Source organism: Arachis stenosperma, chromosome 5 (assembly GCF_014773155.1).
Source record: "Arachis stenosperma cultivar V10309 chromosome 5, arast.V10309.gnm1.PFL2, whole genome shotgun sequence".
Classification (NCBI taxonomy): Eukaryota; Viridiplantae; Streptophyta; class Magnoliopsida; order Fabales; family Fabaceae; genus Arachis; species Arachis stenosperma.
In genome coordinates, this window is record NC_080381.1 from 107,822,204 (window position 1) to 107,842,380 (window position 20,177).

Genomic DNA, 20,177 nt, shown 5'->3' on the forward strand with positions numbered 1-20,177 from the left:
TCAGAATTTCCAGCGTTTAACGCTGGAACTGGCATAAAACTTGGAGTTAAACGCCCAAACTGGCATGAAAGCTAGCGTTTAACTCCAGAAAAGGTCTCTACACATGAAAGCTTCAACACTCAGCCCAAGCACACACCAAGTGGGCCCGGAAGTGGATTTTTCTGTCATTTACTCATTTCTGTAAACCTTAGGATTACTAGTTCACTATTAATAGGATCTTTTGACATTGTATCTGTACCTCATGACACTTTACACGTTTCTTTGTGTACCTTCCACGGCATGAGTCTCTAAAACCCATGGTTGGGGGTGAGGAGCTCTGCTGTGTCTTGATGGATTAATGCAATTACTACTGTTTCTTATTCAATCATGCTTGCTTCCATTCCAAGATATCACTCGTTCTTAACCCGGATGAATGTGACGATCCGTGACACTCATCATCATTCTCAACTATGAACGTGTGCCTGACAACCACCTCCGTTCTATCTTAGATTAAGTAGATATCTCTTGGATTCTTCAATCAGAATCTTCGTGGTATAAGCTAGAACTGATGGCGGCATTCAAGAGAATCCGGAAGGTCTAAACCTTGTCTGTGGTATTCTGAGTAGGATTCAATGATTGAATGACTGTGACGAGCTTCAAACTCCTGAGGGCGGGGCGTTAGTGACAGACGCAAAAGAATCACTGGATTCTATTCCGGCCTGATCGAGAACCGACAGATGGATAGTCGTGACGTGACAGGGTGCGTTGAACATTTCCACTGAGAGGATGGGAGGTAGCCACTGACAACGGCGAAACCCTACATACAGCTTGCCATGGAAGGAGCTTTGCGTGTTTGATGAAGAAGACAGTAGGAAAGCAGAGATTCAGAAGATGGAGCATCTCCGAAACCTCAACCTATTCTCCATTACTGCATAACAAGTACTTATTTCATGTTCTTTTGCTTTTCACAATCAATCTTGATAATTTCTGATATCCTGACTAAGATTTACAAGATAACCATAGCTTGCTTCAAGCCGACAATCTCCGTGGGATCGACCCTTACTCACGTAAGGTATTACTTGGACGACCCAGTGCACTTGCTGGTTAGTTGTGCGGGATTGCAAAAGTGTGATTGCAATTTCGTGCACCACAGTTCAATTAAGAAGTGGGAAAACATTGAATACACCACTTCAAAGCAGTAGGAAGCCAAGAAATGAACAAATGGCTACTCAGAATCCCTCTGAGGACAATCAGAGTCCAGAGAGGAATAAAGCTGGCGCTGAACGCCCAGCTCATGCTCATTCCTGGCGTTCAACGCCAGAAACAAGCATGAATTCGGCGTTGAACGCCCAAGGGGAACATGGTTCTGGCGTTCAAACGCCAGTAACAAATAAGGAGGTGGCGTCTAACGCCACTCCAGCTTCCACCCCTGACATTCAAATGCCGGTGGGGGATCAGTCACATACAAGTGATGATAACAACCCTTCTAAAAAGGCTTCCCAACCCACTTCTGTAGGTAATAAACCTGCAGTAACTAAGGTTGAGGAATACAAAGCCAAAATGCCTTATCCTCAAAAACTCCGCCAAGCAGAACAAGATAAGCAATTTGCCCGCTTTGCAGACTATCTCAGGACTCTTGAAATAAAGATTCCGTTTGCAGAAGCACTTGAGCAAATACCCTCTTATGCTAAGTTCATGAAAGAGATCTTAAGTCATAAGAAGGATTGGAGGGAAACTGAAAAAGTTTACCTCACTGAAGAATGCAGTGTAGTCATTCTGAAAAGCTTACCTGAGAAGCTTAAAGATCCTGGGAGCTTTATGATGCCATGTACATTAGAGGGTACTTGTACCAAGCAAGCTTTATGTGATCTTGGAGCAAGTATCAACCTAATACCTGCATCTACTATCAGAAAGCTTGGTTTAACTGAAAAAATCAAACCAACCAGGATACGTCTTCAACTTGCTGATGGTTCCATTAAATACCCATCAGGCGTGATTGAAGACATGATTGTCAAGGTTAGGCCATTCGCCTTTCCTACTGACTTTGTGGTACTGGAAATGGAGGAGCACAAGAGTGCAACTCTCATTCTAGGAAGACCTTTCCTAGCAACTAGTCGAACCCTCATTGACGTCCAAAAAGGGGAAGTAACTCTGAGAGTCAATGAAGAGGAGTTCAAGTTGAATGTTGTCAAAGCCATGCAACATCCAGACACCCCAAATGACTGCATGAGTGTTGATATTATTGACTCTCTGGTAAGAGAGGTCAATATGGCTGAGAGTCTCGAATCAGAGCTAGAGGACATCTTTAAAGACGTTCAGCCTGATCTGGAGGAGTCAGAGAGAATAGTAGAACCTCTGAAAATCCCTCAGGAAGAGGAGAAACCTCCTAAACCCGATCTCAAACCATTACCACCTTCCTTAAAATATGCATTCTTGGGAGAAGGTGATACCTTTCCTGTAATCATAAGCTCTACCTTAGAGCCACAGGAAGAGGAAGCACTAATTCAAGTGCTAAGGACACACAAGACAGCTCTTGGGTGGTCCATCAGTGATCTTAAGGGCATTAGCCCAGCTAGATGCATGCACAAGATCTTACTGGAGGGTGACGCCAAGCCAGTGGTTCAACCACAAAGGCGGCTGAACCCAGCCATGAAGGAAGTAGTGCAGAAAGAGGTCACTAAATTACTAGAGGCTGGGATTATTTATCCTATTTCTGACAGCCCCTGGGTGAGCCCTGTCCAAGTCGTCCCTAAGAAAGGTGGCATGACAGTGGTTCATAATGAAAAAAATGAACTGGTTCCTACAAGAACAGTTACTGGGTGGCGTATGTGTATTGATTACAGAAGGCTCAATACAGCTACCAGAAAGGATCATTTTCCTTTACCATTCATAGACCAGATGCTAGAAAGACTAGCAGATCATGAATACTACTGCTTCCTGGATGGATATTCAGGTTATAATCAAATTGCAGTAGATCCCCAGGATCAGGAGAAAACGGCATTCACATGCCCATCTGGAGTATTTGCATACAGAAGGATGCCATTTGGCCTGTGTAATGCACCTGCAACCTTTCAGAGGTGCATGCTCTCAATTTTCTCTGATATGGTGGAAAAATTTCTAGAAGTCTTCATGGATGACTTTTCAGTGTTTGGAGACTCATTCAGCTCCTGCCTTAACCATTTAGCACTTGTTCTAAAGAGATGCCAAGAGACTAACCTGGTTTTAAACTGGGAGAAGTGTCACTTTATGGTGACTGAAGGAATTGTCCTTGGGCACAAAATCTCGAACAAGGGGATAGAGGTGGATCAAGCTAAGGTAGAGGTAATTGAAAAATTACCACCACCTGCCAATGTTAAGGCAATCAGAAGCTTTCTGGGGCATGCAGGATTCTACAGGAGGTTTATAAAGGATTTTTCAAAAATCGCCAAACCTCTGAGCAACCTGCTAGCTGCTGACACGCCATTTATCTTTGATAAAGAGTGTCTGCAAGCATTTGAGACTCTGAAAGCTAAATTGGTTACAGCACCGATCATCTCTGCACCAGACTGGACATTACCATTTGAATTAATGTGTGATGCCAGTGACCATGCCATTGGTGCAGTGTTGGGACAAATGCATGACAAGCTTCTGCACGTCATTTACTATGCCAGCCGTGTTTTAAATGATGCACAGAAGAATTACACAACCACAGAAAAAGAGCTACTTACAGTGGTTTACGCCATTGACAAATTCAGATCCTATTTAGTAGGATCAAAAGTGATTGTGTATACAGATCATGCTGCTCTTAAATATCTACTCACAAAGTAGGATTCAAAACCCAGACTTATAAGATGGGTGCTGCTTCTGCAAGAGTTTGATATAGAAATAAGAGACAGAAAAGGAACAGAGAATCAAGTAGCAGATCACCTGTCCCGAATAGAACCAGTAGAAGGGGCGTCCCTCCCTCTCACTGAAATCTCTGAAACCTTTCCAGATGAGCAACTCTTTGCCATCCAGGAAGTGCCATGGTTTGCAGACATTGCAAACTACAAGGCAGTGAGATTCATACCCAAAGAGTACAGTAGACAGCAAACAAAGAAGCTGATCACAGATGCAAAGTATTATCTTTGGGATGAGCTGTATCTCTTTAAGAGATGTGCAGATGGAGTAATCCGTAGATGTGTGCCTAAGGAAGAAGCACAGAAGATCCTATAGCACTGCCATGGATCACAGTATGGAGGACATTTTGGAAGTGAGCGAACAGCCACAAGAGTCTTCCAATGTGGCTTCTACTGGCCTACTCTCTATAAAGACTCCCGAGTGTTTGTACTTAATTGTGACAGTTGCCAAAGATCTGGCAATCTACCTCAAAGTTATGCCATGCCTCAACAAGGGATCTTGGAGATTGAGTTGTTTGATGTATGGGGCATTGACTTCATGGGACCTTTCCCACCATCATACTCAAACACTTATATTCTGGTGTCAGTGGATTATGTATCCAAATGGGTGGAGGCTATTGCAACACCCACCAATGACACTAAAACAGTGTTAAAATTCCTCCAGAAACACATCTTCAGCAGATTTGGTATCCCTAGAGTATTAATCAGTGATGGGGGCACTCATTTCTACAATAAACAGCTTTACTCTGCTCTGGTTCGTTATGGAGTTAGCCACAGGGTAGCTACTCCATATCACCCACAAACTAATGGGCAAGCTGAAGTCTCAAATAGAGAACTCAAAAGAATCCTGGAACGGACTGTAATTAACCGTAGAAGGGATTGGGCAAGAAGCCTAGATGATGCTCTGTGGGCATACAGAACAGCATTCAAGACCCCTATAGGGACCTCTCCATACCAGCTTGTGTATGGAAAGGCATGTCACTTGCCAGTGGAACTGGAACACAAGGCCTATTGGGCAACCAGATTTCTAAACCTTGATGCCAAGTTAGCTGGAGAAAAACGATTGCTCCAGTTAAATGAGCTAGAGGAATTTAGACGCAATGCTTTCGAGAATGCAAAGATTTACAAAGAGAACGCGAAAAGATGGCATGATAAGAAATTGTCATCCAGAGTCTTTGAGCCAGGGCAGAAAGTTCTGCTATTTAATTCTAGGCTCAAATTATTCCCCGGGAAATTAAAATCCCGGTGGAGAGGTCCATATGTAATTACAAACGTATCACCATATGGATACATAGAGCTTCAGGATAATAACTCTAACAAAAAGTTCATTGTTAATGGACAAAGAGTTAAACATTATCTTGAAGGCAATTTTGAGCAAAAATGCTCAAAACTGAGACTTAATTAAAGCTCAGTAATAGTCCAGCTAATGACATTAAAGAAGCGCTTGCTGGGAGGCAACCCAGCCAATCACAAAATTTAATTTTATTTGTTTCTGTTGATTTTTACAGGTATAGATCAAAGTATCTTCAAGGTAAAAAAAGCAATTGATTGAATTCACAGAGTTACAGGGGAATTTGGAAGTTCACTGGCGAAAAAAAGCCAGTAAGAAACATTTTGGGCGTTAAACGCCCAAAAGAAGCACCCACTGGGCGTTCAACGCCAGTAAGGGTAGCCATCTGGGCGTTAAACGCCAGAAAGGAGCATCTTCTGGGCGTTAAACGCCAGAAAGAAGCACCTTCTGGGCGTTTAACGCCAGATTGACAGCATCCTGGGCGTTCAGAAAAACGCCCAGTGACAAAGGACTTCCTCGCGTTCAACGCCAGAAAGATGCATCAGCTAGGCGTTGAACGCCCAGGAGAAGCAACATTTGGGCGTTAAACGCCCAAAACATGCATCGTTTGGGCGTTTAACGCCAGGATGGTGGGGAGGAGGTAAAATTCGTTTTTCTTCACAAATTTTCTAATTTTTATGTTTCAATTCATGATTTCTTGCATAAACATGTTTTCAAATATCATCCTTCAATTTCAAAAATTTTAACTCTAATTTCTAAGAACCCGAATTTCGAAAATCCCTTTTTCAAAGATGTCAAATGTATCTTAATTCATAAACACAAATCTTTTTCCAATCCAAATCTTTTTCAAATCTTTTTCAACTCATCTTATCTTTTTTTCGAAACTGCCTATCCTTCTATTCCTCTCCTTTCCTTTCTTTTGCCTGAGGACAAGCAAACCTTTAAGTTTGGTGTGATTTGCCATGATCACTGAGCTAAAACCCGTTAAGATCATGGCACCTAAGGGAACAGGAAGAGCAAGAATGTGAACTTAAGGGAGCTAAAGCGTCAGAAATTAATTCTTGAAGGCACCCCACAGACTTGAGGAACATCCACTTCCCAGAATACAGGTTGTTAAGTTCTAATTCTAACTTTAACTCTGTGATAGTATTATTATAGGATTTTACCTTAGAAGTTATATAGGAGTAGTAGTAATTAGCATATCTATTTTGATTTTATTTTCAATTAAGTTATAATTTATTTTTCTCATCATCATCAAACATGAATAAAATAGTAGATTTTTTAGAATAAAGAGGCAGTTTAATTTTTTTGAGTTCTTAATAAGGAAAATTCTAATTAATTACATGTGGTGGCAATACTTTTTGTCTTCTGAATGAATGCTTGAACAGTGCATATTTTTGATATTGAATTTTATGAATGTTAAAATTGTTGGCTCCTGAAAGAATGATGAACAAGAGAAATGTTATTGATGATCTGAAAAATCATGAAATTGATTCTTGAAGCAAGAAAAAGCAGTAAAAAAAAAGAGAGAAAGAAAAATCCAATAGCCCTTAAAACCAAAAGGCAAGGGTAAAAAGGATCCAAGGCTTTGAGCATCAATGGATAGGAGGGCCCAAGGAAATAAATCCAGGCCTAAGCGGCTAAATCAAGCTGTCCCTAACCATGTGCTTGTGGCATGCAGGTCCAAGTGAAAAGCTTGAGACTGAGTGGTTAAAGTCGTGATCTAAAGCAAAAGAGTGTGCTTAAGAACTCTGGACACCTCTAATTGGGGACTCTAGCAAAGCTGAGTCACAATCTGAAAAGGTTCACCAAATTATGTGTCTGTGGCATTTATGTATCCGGTGGTAATACTGGAAAACAAAGTGCTTAGGGCCACGGCCAAGACTCATAAAGAAGCTGTGTTCAAGAATCAACATACTAAACTAGGAGAATCAATAATACTATCTGAATTCTGAGTTCCTATGGATGCCAACCATTCTGAATTTCAAAGGATAAAGTGAGATGCCAAAACTGTTCAGAAGCAAAAAGCTACTAGTCCCGCTCATCTAATTAGAATCTGAGCTTCACTTGAAACTCTGAGATATTATTGTTTCTTAATTTCTTTTCATCCTATTTTATTTATCTAGTTGCTTGAGGACAAGCAACAGTTTAAGTTTGGTGTTGTGATGAGCGGATATTTTATACGCTTTTTGGGGGTAATTTCATGTAGATTTTAGTATGTTTTAATTAGTTTTTTAATAGAATTTTATTAGTTTTTAAGCAAAAATCATATTTCTGGACTTTACTATGAGTTGTGTGATTTTTCTATGATTTCAGGTAATTTCTGGCCGAAATTGAGGGAGCTGAGCAAAAATCTGAGTTATGCTGAAAAAGGACTGCTGATGCTGTTGGATTCTGACCTCCCTGCACTCGAAACGGATTTTCTGGAGCTACAGGAGTCCAATTGGCGCGCACTCAACGGCGTTGGAAAGTAGACATCCAGGGCTTTCCAGCAATATATAATAGTCCATACTTTGCGCGAAGATAGACGACGTAACTTGGCGTTGAACGCCAAGTACATGCTGCTGTCTGGAGTTAAACGCCAGAAACACGTCATGATCCGGAGTTGAACGCCCAAAACACGTTATAACTTGGAGTTCAACTCCAAGAAAGGCCTTAATTCGTGGATAGCTCTAGTCCCAGCCCCAACACACACCAAGTGGGCCCCAGAAGTGGATTTCTGCACCAATTATCTTAGTTTACTCATATTTTGCAAACCTAGGTTACTAGTTTACTATTTAAACAACTTTTAGAGAATTATTTTGTACCTCATGACATTTTCAGATCTGAATTACATACTTTTTGACAGCATGAGTCTCTAAACTCCATTGTTGGGGGTGAGGAGCTCTGCAGCATCTCGATGAATTAATAAAATTCCTTTGTTTTCCATTCAAACACGCTTGTTCTTATCTAAGATGTTCATTCGCGCTTAATTATAGAGAAGGTGATGATCCGTGACACTCATCACCTTTCTCAATCCATGAATGTGTGCCTGACAACCACCTCCGTTCTACATCAGATTGAATGAGTATCTCTTAGATTCCTTAATCAGAATCTTCGTGGTATAAGCCGGATTGATGGCGGCATTCATGAGAATCCGGAAAGTCTAAACCTTGTCTGTGGTATTCCGAGTAGGATTCTGGGATTGAATGACCGTAACGAGCTTCAAACTCCTGAAGGCTGGGCGTTAGTGACAGACGCAAAAGAATTAATGGATTCTATTCCAACCTGATTGAGAACCGACAGATGATTAGCCGTGCTGTGACAGAGCATTTGGACCATTTTCACTGAGAGGATGGGAAGTAGCCATTGACAACGGTGACACCCTACATAGAGCTTGCCATGGAAGGAACCTTGCGTGTGTTGAAGGATTTCAAGGAAGAGTTGAAGTTCAAAGGACAAAGCATCTCCAAAACCCCAACATATTCTTCATTACTGCATAACAAGTATTTATTTTATGCCCTTTTCCCTTTCTTCACTAAACTTGAAAAACACTGTTGTTGGCATCCTGACTAAGATTAATAAAATAAATATAGCTTGCTTCAAACCAATAATCTCCGTGGGATCGACCCTTACTCACGTAAGGTATTACTTGGACGACCCAGTGCACTTGCTGGTTAGTGGTACGAGATCATAAGAAATTTTGATTTTGATATTGAGATTAAGATTTCGTGCACCACCGAGACATAGCTATCCTTATGTTTCAAAGCCATGTCTTCGGCCAGCTTCAGAGAAGCAGCAAGGGCAATAGAGCTGGCCTTCTCACCCTCCAGTTCCTTCTCTACCTTGGCCAACTTCACCTCCAACACCTCCTTCAGACCCTTGATTCGATCAAATTCTGACTTGGCCTCCTCCATAAAAGATTTGGTAGCATGAACCGGAATTCCCTGAATTGTTCGAAAAATAGCCACACCCATATGGGCCATCTTCACACTATTTTGGGTAATAAAATACAAATGCTTTAAAAGAGACACGTCGTCCATGGAAAGCCCACCATAGGGGGCAATTCGCTGGTCAACAAATTCAATGGCATCAAAGTCCGGAGCATCCAAGTTAAAGGGTTCAGATGTTTTTTGCTTTTTCAAAGGTGGGGCACCAGAAGCAGCAGCAGAAGTTTGAGGAGGATCGACCTGATGAAACTGGGGAGTAGGAATTACTTTCCTCGGCCCAAGGGAATTCGGCACAGGGGGCTTCAGGGGGACCTGTGAAGATCCCTTGCCGGCCACCTTGGCCGAGATGTTCAGAGTAGCAGTTGCCTTCTTTGCCCTCTTGAAAGCCTTCATAGAGTCGTTATTCTTTGACATCTCTACAAAACACAAAAACAGTCACGACAAAGAGTTACAAAAGAGGAAGAAAAAGGAAATAAGTACAGAAACAAGTTAGACAAATACCCAAAATAGTCCGAACCAAGGAAGGGTCATTCAAAAACCTTTTTGTGTCAAGATGGGGCAGTTTCCCCCATAGATCCTCAAGAACAACAACAAAAGCACGCTCAACATCATCAAGCATCTCCCAAGTATAACGAGACACTCTCACATCCCTCTGCCACTCTAGAGGGAAAGAAGGCTCATCATTTTTGTCAAGAATAAAGGGGCGGGCCCCCTTGACAGCACGAACCTTAAAGAAGTAATTCTTGAAATCCTTAAAAGACTCATCATACATAGCAAAAACTTTGTGGCCCTGGGCAGACCTGAAGGAAACCCAGGAAGCCTTCTTTTTTGAAGAACCACTAGGCTTCGCAGAAATAAACAAGTAAAGAAACAGAGTCTGGGAAGGTGTTACATCTAGTTCACGGCAGAGAAGTTGAAAAATTTTAATAAAACCCCAGGAATTGGGGTGAAGCTGGGATGGAGCAATATTACACGACCACAACAGGTCGGTTTCAAAAGCAGTAAAAGGAAAAGTAACATTCAACTGGCTGAAAAAGTATTTATAGGCATGAAAGAAGGGACGCTCCCTCTCAATGGAAGTCGGAAAGCAAACCCTCTCATCAGAATCAGGAGCAACAAGCTTGTAATCCTCCTCGCGAGCATTGTTACCACAAATCCTATGACGCCTCCTCAGCTCTGTGCAAAATTCAGCGTCCACAACGGAAACACACAACAAAACAAGGGAGTCCAGCCAATCGGACATCCCCTCGGGAACTCTGGAAGACATCTCTACAATGTTATTGCGAGAAGACATGAGGCCAACTAAATCCTACAAGTAAGAAAAGAAAATGAGGTTACTACAAACATCTCGGACAAAGGAGAAAACAACTCGGTCAATACTTCTCAGGCAATGGAAAGCAAGAAAAGGAAAACCCCAAGACTCAAACCAAAGTCCTGGGGCATCCTTTGGAGGCAGTAACAAGGCAAGGTTTCCAGAAAAATAGTGTGATGTTCGCATCCCAGCATTTTTCAAACAAGAAAAAGACCTCAAACAAGCAAGCATTTTCAGAAGCATAAGTCATCACAGTTTACCAAACAAAAAAGCATTCCCAAAACGTCAAAACGCGCCAAGTAGAAATTGCTAAAGGTACGAACTTTCTCAAAATCAGAAACAAAAGCAAGGAACAAGATGCAGATTCTCTATCAGAAGCAACAACAAAACCCTAGAAAGCCTCGACGAAAATGTCAAAAGAGCGCACGAAAGAAAACCAAGGAGAACATGTTTACAGCGACGAACAAACGCAAGATCATGAAAAGGTTCAAACTTTCAAACATGGAAAATCAAAACTTCACCAAAAAACTAAAAGTAAAGCCGCGAAAGAAGCAAGAAAGTTGGTACCAACCTGAAAAAGCAGCAGGCTTTGAGGAAGTTGAAGAGGAAAGGCGAAAATCTGGAATTGCTCTCTCAAAAGTAAAAGAGAAGACACGAGCAAAAAGCAACGTCGCTGGACTGAAACGCGGAACTGCAAAACTTCAGGCAGAGGCTTCAGAAAAATCAAACAAACGCCGCAACACGAAAAAAGTTGAAAGCGAGAGAAATGCGAAGAAGTTACGAAAAGGGCGAAGGAAAGAAACCGTTTCTGGGTTTTCAAAATCAAGATAAAAGAGCCAAAGGGAAACGGGGCAATTAATGTTAAAATTAATGTAGACATTAAACCCTCGCACGTTTCCAAAGCGCAAATATAAAAGCGCGCGCTTTTAAGAAGAAAAACGTTCTACATCCAAAAGCTTCTACAAAGGAATCGACAAAATGCTTGAGTTCGGCTTCACTAAAGAAGGACCGAAGTCAAGGACTCGACCTCAAAAAGAAGACCGAGCTCAAGCAGGGGCACTGTTCATACCCTGGGTCGAGCTGACCGACCCAGGATGTTCTACAGACAAAGCGACCGACCTCTTCAGGTCAGGACAACCCGACCTCTTCCCAAAGAGCTCGGCCAAGTCACAGGAAAGCCCAAACAAAGGGCCCAAATAGAGGAACACATCTCAAATCCAAGGGCAGCCCAAGCCCATAGAGATAAAGGCAGTTCCCTTAAAGATGACCTCACTTAAAGATAAGATAAAGATAAGATAAGATAACTAACTTATCTTATCCGCAGGAGGCCACATCTCACCATTATAAATACACTGGAGCACCCAGGTATATAACTCATACTCTGATTCTACTCAATACCTGCTTAATACCCTTGCTAACTTAAGCATCGGAGTCCCTTGCAGGTACCCCCCACCCTTCGGTGACAAAGGATCAGCAACACTCTCAGTTCCACAAGTCGGACACACCAGCTCCGGCCACTATACACCTGCCGGACACGTCGGCTCCGACCAACACAGAAGATCTCGACCGAGATCGACCTACAGTTTCAGGTAACCCTCGGAACAGGGGGTCTGACTTGTTTCTCGGTTTCCTTGCTTTTTGTTTTTAGTGCCTTATAACCGATTTCTTTATGTTGGTCCCCTTCTAAGTTATTTTTTGTAATCCTCATTCTCAGACCTTTGTCAAGTCTCTTTAAGGGATTACTTTTATAACTTGTCTTGTAGGAGACCGACTTCGTTAGGTTGATCTCTTCTAAGTTTTTTTTTGTAATCCTCTTTCTTGGACCTTTATTAGGTCTCTTTCAGGGATTACTTTTACAACTTGTTTTGTAGGAGACCGGCTTCGTTAGGTCGATCTCTTCTAAGTTGTTTTTTGTAATCCTCTTTCTTGGACCTTTGTCAGGTCTCTTTCAGGGATTACTTTTACAACTTGTTTTGTAGGAGACCGACTTCGTTAGGTCGATCTCTTCTAAGTTAGGAGACCGACTTCGTTAGGTCGATCTCTTCTAAGTTGTTTTTTGTAATCCTCTTTCTTGGACCTTTGTCAGGTCTCTTTCAGGGATTACTTTTACAACTTATTTTGTAGGAGACCGACTTTGTTAGGTCGATCTCTTCTAAGTTATTTTTTTTAATCCTCTTTCTTGGACCTTTGTCAGGTCTCTTCCGGGATTACTTTTACAACTTGTTTTGTAGGAGACCAGCTTCGTTAGGTCGATCTCTTCTAAGTTGTTTTTTGTAATCCTCTTTCTTGGACTTTTGTCAGGTCTCTTTCAGGGATTACTTTTACAACTTGTTTTGTAGGAGACCAACTTCGTTAGGTCGATCTCTTCTAAGTTATAGCAATTCCTCTTTAATAGGGTTGGCCATACCTTTTTCCAGGGATTTGCTGATAACTTGGGTTGACTTGGTCCGACTTTTTAGTGTCGGCCAGTCTTTTTAAGTTATTATATAGCAATCCATAAGACCTCGTCAGGTTCTTTTTGGGATCACTTTCGATAACTTCTTGCATTATTCTGTGTTCATCTTTTGCCGATTTGTAGATTGTGGTTTCTGTCCTGGTCTAATCGACCTTTAGGTGAATCGCGTTTTCACCTTTGTCGGTCGATTATTCCTATCAAGATCGTACAGTGAATCTATTCTTCACTTTCTGTTCGATACGTTGCTTTATAATCGGACGATGAATGCTTCAGTTTAATGCATCTTGAGAACTTGTAGAATATCTGGAATGTGTTTTATTTAAAGAAAGTGCAAATATATACAGGTGGGAGTTTTTCATACCCTTAAGTTGGATTAAATCTCAATCTTGACGCCTCATTAAAAAACCTTTTCAGGAAAAAGAGTGCATCTTGTGATGAGACCTTTATCTAACTATAGTACCTTCTTAGGTTATAGGCGTGCCATGATCTGGGGAATTCTCGTCCCTCGATCTCGGACAGTCTGTAGTAGCCCCTCCCGAGTACCTCTGTGACTCGGTAGGGTCCTTTCCAGTTGGCTGCCAGCTTTCCTTCCCTGGGTCGAGTTGTTCCAATATCATTTCAGATTAAGATGAGATCATTCTCAGCGAAACTTCTTGGCACTACCCTTTGATTATATCTGGAAGCTATTCGCTGCTTTAGTGCTTCTTCTCTGATCCGAGCTCTTTCCTGGATTTCCGGAAGTAGGTCAAGCTCTTCTCTTTGAAGTTGAGAGTTGGTTTGTTCATTGTAGTGGACTACTCGGGGAGACCCTTCCTCAACTTCTATTGGAATCATTGCCTCCCCTCTGTATGCTAATCGAAATGGGGATTCGTTTGTAGTGGAATGTGGAGTTGTTCGATACGCCCATAGGACTTGTGGAAGTTCCTCGGCTCAAGCTCCCTTTGCTTCTTGTAGTCTCCGTTTCAGCCTGTCCAATATGACTTTGTTAGCTGCTTCGGCTTGTCCATTGGCTTGGGGGTGTTCGACGGAGGTGAACTGGTGTTTTATGTTTAAGTCGACCACTAGTTTTCTAAATCCTGCATCTGTGAATTGGGTGCCATTATCCGTGGTGATGGAGTATGGAACCCCGAACCTTGTAAGAATGTTCCTATATAGGAACTTCCGACTTCTTTGAGAAGTGGCGTTGGCTAGGGGTTCTGCCTCGATCCATTTTGTGAAGTAGTCTACCCCTACTATGAGGAATTTGACTTGTCCCGATCCCTGGGGAAAGGGTCCGAGAAGATCGAGTCCCCACTTTGCAAATGGCCAGGGTGAGGTTACACTGATGAGTTTTTCCGGCGGGGCGATATGAAAGTTGGCATGTTTCTGACATGGTGGACATGTCTTTACAAATTCGGTAGCTTCCTTTTGTAGAGTTGGCCAATAGAATCCCGCCCGGAGTACCTTTTTGGTGAGAGCTTGCGCTCCGAGATGATTGCCACAAATGCCACTGTGTACTTCCTCCAAGACTTCCTTTGTGTTAGAGGTCGGTACGCATTTTAACATGGTGTTGAGATCCCTCTTTTGTATAGGATGTTATTTATGATAGTGTAGTACTGTGCCTCCCTTTTTAGCCTCTTTGCCTCCTTTTCATCTGTGGGGAGCGCTTCTGTTTTGAGGTAGTTAATTATAGGGGTCATCCATCCTTGATCCCGACCTGTTATGTCTAGGATTTTTTCTTCTTCCGATATTGATGGGTTCTGTAGTATTTCTTGGATGAGGCTTCTACTGTTGACCCCTGGTTTGGTGCTGGCTAGCTTTGAGAGCGTGTCAGCTCGGGCATTTTGCTCGCGGGGTATGTGGCAGATCCTATATTCCCCGAGTTGTCCGAGCTGTTCTTTGGTTTTATCCAAATATTTTTTCATGGTAGGATATTTGGCTTGGTAGCTTCCTATTATTTGCGATGTAACGACTTGTGAGTCACAGTAGATGTTGAGTCTCTGAGCTCTAACTTCCCTAGCCAGCTTCAAACCAGCTAGTAGCGCTTCATATTCTACCTGGTTGTTTGAGGCCGGGAATCCGAATTTCAGGGAAAGCTCAAGTTGGGTTCCTTGGTTGCTTTCGATTATCACACCTGCACCACTTCCAGCTTTATTCGAGGAACCGTCCACGTATATGTTCCACTCTATGGGGATTTCCGTGGTGTCCGTGAATTCTGCAATGAAGTCGGCTAGGTATTGTGATTTGATGGCCGTCCGTGCCTCTTATTGGAGGTCGAACTTGGACAACTCGATTGCCCACTGTAGGATTCTTCCTACTAGATCTGTTTTCTGTAGTATCCCCTTTATGGGCTGGTTGGTCCGGACTTTGATGGTGTGCGCTTGGAAGTATAGGCGAAGTCGTCGGGATGTGAGTATCAGAGAATAGGCGAACTTCTCTATTTTCTGGTAGTTCAGCTCTGACCCCTGTAGTGCTTTACTAATGAAATAGACGGGTTGTTGTCCCCCTTCGTCTTCTCTAATTAATGCTGAGGCTATTGCCCGACTTCCTACTGCGAGGTACAGTATGAGTGGTTCTCCCTCTTGTGGTCGAGATAGGATGGGGGGCTGTCCCAAGAATTCTTTAAAGTCTCGGAAGGCTTGTTCACATTCCGTTGTCCACTCGAAGTTCTTTCCCTTCCTTAAGGTAGCGTAGAAGGGGAGGGGCCTTATTGCTGACCCTGCTAGGAATCTGGACAAGGCTGCCAATCTCCCATTGAGTTGTTGTACCTCTTTGACGCAGGTTGGGCTTTTCATGTTGAGTATGGCCTGGCATTTATCTGGATTTGCCTCGATTCCTCTTTGTGTGAGCATAAAGCCCAAAAATTTACCTGCTTCCACTGCGAAGGTGCATTTAGCCGGGTTGAGTCGCATGTTGTGCTTCCGTATGGTGTCGAACACTTGAACCAAGTCGGTTAATAATGTTCCCTCACTTTGTGTCTTTATCAACATGTCGTCCACATAGACCTCCATGATTTTTCCGATGTGGTTTGAGAATACTTTATTCATTAGCCTTTGATAAGTGGCTCCCGCGTTTTTAAGGCCGAAAGGCATTACGATGTAACAATAATTTGCTTTTGGTGTGAGAAACGAGGTTTTTTCTTGATCCGATGGATACATTGGGATCTGGTTGTACCCCGAGTATGCGTCCATGAACGAGAGATACTTATATCCTGATGAGGCATCTACTTGAGCGTCGATGCTTGGGAGTGGATAAGGGTCTTTTGTGCAGGCTTTGTTGAGGTCCGTGTAGTCAGTGCACATTTGTCACTTCCCATTTGACTTTTTCACCAAGACGACATTTGCTAGCCATAGTGGGTATTTAACTTCTCTTATGAACCCTGCCTCTAGTAGTGCTTGTACTTGTTCTTCTACAGCCTGAGACCGTTCTGGCCCGAGTTTTCTTCATCTTTGTTGTACCGGCCGGGATCCCGGGTAGACTGCCAGCTTGTGGCTCATTAGTTCGGGATCTATGCCTGGCATGTCGGCAGCTTTCCATGCGAAGAGATCCACATTATCTCGTAGAAACCATATTAGTGATTCTTTTACGTCTCCTTTCAGGATCGTGCCAATATTAGTTGTTTTGTCTGATGTGTCTCCGATCTGGACTCTTTCTATTTCTCCTTCGGGTCGTGGGCGGAGTTCTTCTCATCTCTGATCTTCGCCGAGTTCGATTGTGTGGAACTCTCCTCCTTCGCCTCGGAGATTTAGACTTTCGTTATAACAACGACGCGCCATCTTTTGATCTGCTTTTATTGTAGAGATCCCTTGTGTAGTTGGAAATTTCATACATAGATGTGGAGTTGAGACTATTGTTCCGAGTTGATTTAACGTTGTCCGACCTATTAAGGCATTGTAGGCTGAGCTTACGTCGACCACGATATAGTCTATATTAAGTGTTCTGGATTGGTTCCCCTTTCCAAAGGTTGTGTGTAACGATACGTATCCTAGTGGCTGTACTGGGGTGTCCCCAAGTCCGAACAGGCTGTTCGGATATGCTCTTAGCTCTTTTTCTTCTAAACCGAGCTTGTCGAAGGCAGTTTTGAATAGAATGTCGGCGGAGCTTCCTTGATCAATTAATGTACGGTGGAGGTTGGCGTTTGCCAATATGATTGTGATGACCATGGGGTCGTCGTGTCCTGAGATGATTCCGGGTGCATCTTCTTTGGTAAACGTGATTGCTGGGATGTTTGGTACTTCTGTCTTGCCTTCGACATGGTATACTTCTTTGAGGTGTCGCTTGCGGGATGATTTGGAGATTCCTCCTCCAGCAAATCCGCCGTGTATCACGTGGACATGTCTTTCCGGTGTGCGGGGTGACCGTTCAGATCGTCCGATATCTTCATCCCTCCTTCTTTTTCTTGGTTCTTTGTCCCGATTGGCTAAGAACTGATCTAGTTTTCCTTCCCTAACTAATTTCTCTATGACATTTTTCATGTCAAAGCATTCGTTGGTGGAATGTCCTCGGACTCGATGATACTCACAGTATTCGTTCCGATTTCCTCCTCCCCTTTTGCCTTTAAGTGGCCAAGCTGGGGGTATTTTTTCCGTATGGCAGACTTCTTTGTAAATATCTACCAAGGAAACCCTAAGAGGGGTGTAGTTATGATATTTTTTATTTTCTCTCCGGAGCGATCTTCTTTTTTCTTGGATTCCTTATCCTTATCTCGGTAGGCAAAACCGAACCTCGAGGCTTCCCCAAGTCGAGAATTCTCCTCCATATTGATGTACTTCTGCGCCCGTTCTTGTACTTCATCTAGGGATGTTGAGTATCTCTTCGATATAGATTGGCTAAATGGTCCTTCTCGTAGGCCATTTTTGAGACCCATGATGACAGCTTCTGTTGGTAGACTTTGTATGTCCATGCATGTTTTGTTGAATCTTTCCATGTAGTTACGAAGACTCTCCCGATCTCCTTGCTTGATCCCTAGTAGGCTGCGTGTGTTTGGCTTTGTCCTTTTGTATGGAAAATCGGGCCAGGAATTTTTTGGCCAGGTCGTCGAAATTCGAGATGGATTTTGGAGGTAGATTGTCGAACCATCTAATGGCTGTTTTGGTAAGAGTTGTTAGAAAGGCTTTGCAGCGAACTGCATCTGAGGCGTCAGTGAGGTACATTCCACTTCTGAAGTTGCTGAGATGGTGGTTGGGGTCTGAGGTGCCGTCATATAGAGTCATATCCGGAAGTTTGAAATCTTTTGGGATTTTGGTCTTCATAATTTCCCTGGTGAACGGATCTTGATCTTTCTGAGAGCTATCCTCTGTGGAGGGTCGAGTAGCTTTAGTTTTGAGATCAACTTCGAGTTTTATAAGCTTATCTTCTAATTCTCGGCACCGCCTTATCTCCCAATGTAGATCCTCTCCTTTTTCGCGTTGATGTTGGGCTTCTTTCTCAAGTTGCTTTAACCGATTTTGAAGTGCTTCTATCGCTTCCGGATTTGATGAATATTTGTCTCCATTGGATTCCAGTGTATCTTTAAGTATAGCATTCGTGTTCTTGTGTGGCGTTCTATCTTCCAAACCTGAGTCGTGGTCATTGTCATGGTTGTCCGCCATGGTGTTGGGATGACTTTCAGGTTCCCCGGCAACGGCGCCAATGTTCTGGGGTTACCTGAAACTGTAGGTCGATCTCGGTCGAGATCTTCTGTGTTTGGTCGGAGCCGACGTGTCCGGCAGGTGTATAGCTGCCGGAGCTGGTGTGTCCGACTTGTAGGACTGAAAGTGCTGCTGATCCTTCATCCCCGGAGGGTGGGGGGTACCTGCAAGGGACTCTGATGCTTAAGTTAGCAAGGGTATTAAGCAGGTATTGAGTAGAATCAGAGTATGAGTTATATCTGGGTGCTCCAGTGTATTTATAACGGTGAGACGTGACCTTCTGTGAATAAGATAGGTTAGTTATCTTATCTTATTTTTATCTTTAAGTGAGGTCATCTTATCTTTCATGGGAACCACCCTTCCCTCTGTAGGCTTGGGCTACCTTAGGATTTGGGGCGTGTTCCTCTATTTGGGCCCTTCTTTGGGCTTTTCTGGTGACTTGGCCGAGCTCTTTTGGAAAGAGGTCGGGTTGTCCCGTCCTAAAGAGGTCGGTCGCTTTGTCTGTCGAACATCCCGGGTCGGACAGCTCGACCCAGGGTATGAACACTTATATTTGACAATTCTCAAAAAGCGAAAAAGATTTTCACAAATTCTGTACTTTTTGGTTAATTTTGAGTTGTAGGTAGTGTTAGAAGGATTTTGAGCTATTCTTGTTATTTAAGAAAAAAAGGGGTCGAGACGCGAGCGCACGCTGTATGCGCCCGCACCTATGGAACAGATGCAGGCCCATACATTTTCCAGAGAGTTGGGCCACTTTCGCACCAACGTTAGGCCCCCAGCACAACCCCATCCGCGCGGATGCGCACTGCACGCCTGTGCGCCCATACGCTTGGAAAGAAATATGCGCGACTGCGCACGTGCTGCGTACGCGCGGGTCCGCTGACGCAATTCCCATAATCCAATCCGAGAGTTACGCCAACTCTGGGCTAGCATTAAGCCTCTGGCCCAACTCACTAGACGCGGACATGCACTGTACGCGTCCGCGCCCATGCCGACACCTCCATCTACGCGAAGGCGCACCTGGTGCTTTCGCGCACCTTCTTCTGTCAACTACCTACGCGAATGCGCGCTGCACGCGTCCGCGTGAATTTGAATTCCCTAATACCACAGGGATAAGAGAAGCCCTCACCCGCGCACCCTACCATTTCCCTTTTCTAACGTTCTCTCTTCTCCTTCCTCCTCCATAGCCACCACCCTGCAACCACCAGCCACCGCCGCCGCCACCATCCTCTCCTTACCCTCCATTTCTCCTTCCCTTTCGCTCCCCTCTTTCCCCCTCTCCTTCCTCTCGCTATTTCACCCTCTCTGTTCCCCGCCGCGGTCACCCTGTCACCACCGGTGGACCACACGGCCACCACCAACCTTTCTTTTCTCCCTCCTTATCTCTCTCCTCACCATTCACACCCAGTGCTCTGTTGCACAATGCCCTGTTTCACTGCTCCACTCTACCGTCTACCCCTCTTCCACAGCGCCACTGCAAACTTTGCTGACTGCCACCAGTCCCGAGCAGTGATACGTCTGTGCATTTTCCCTCTTCCATTCCCCTTTCTGCTCTGCTTCTAGGTTCCATAGCCTGCCCCATTGCTCTGTTTTTTTACTATTTTCATTAATTGTGATTAGTTAGTTTTAAATTAGTTAGTTAGTTAATCCTGCATGCTAGGCTAGATAGAAATAACTGCAGTTAGGTAGTTAGGTTGTGGTTAGAGGATTCTAGGCCTGATAAG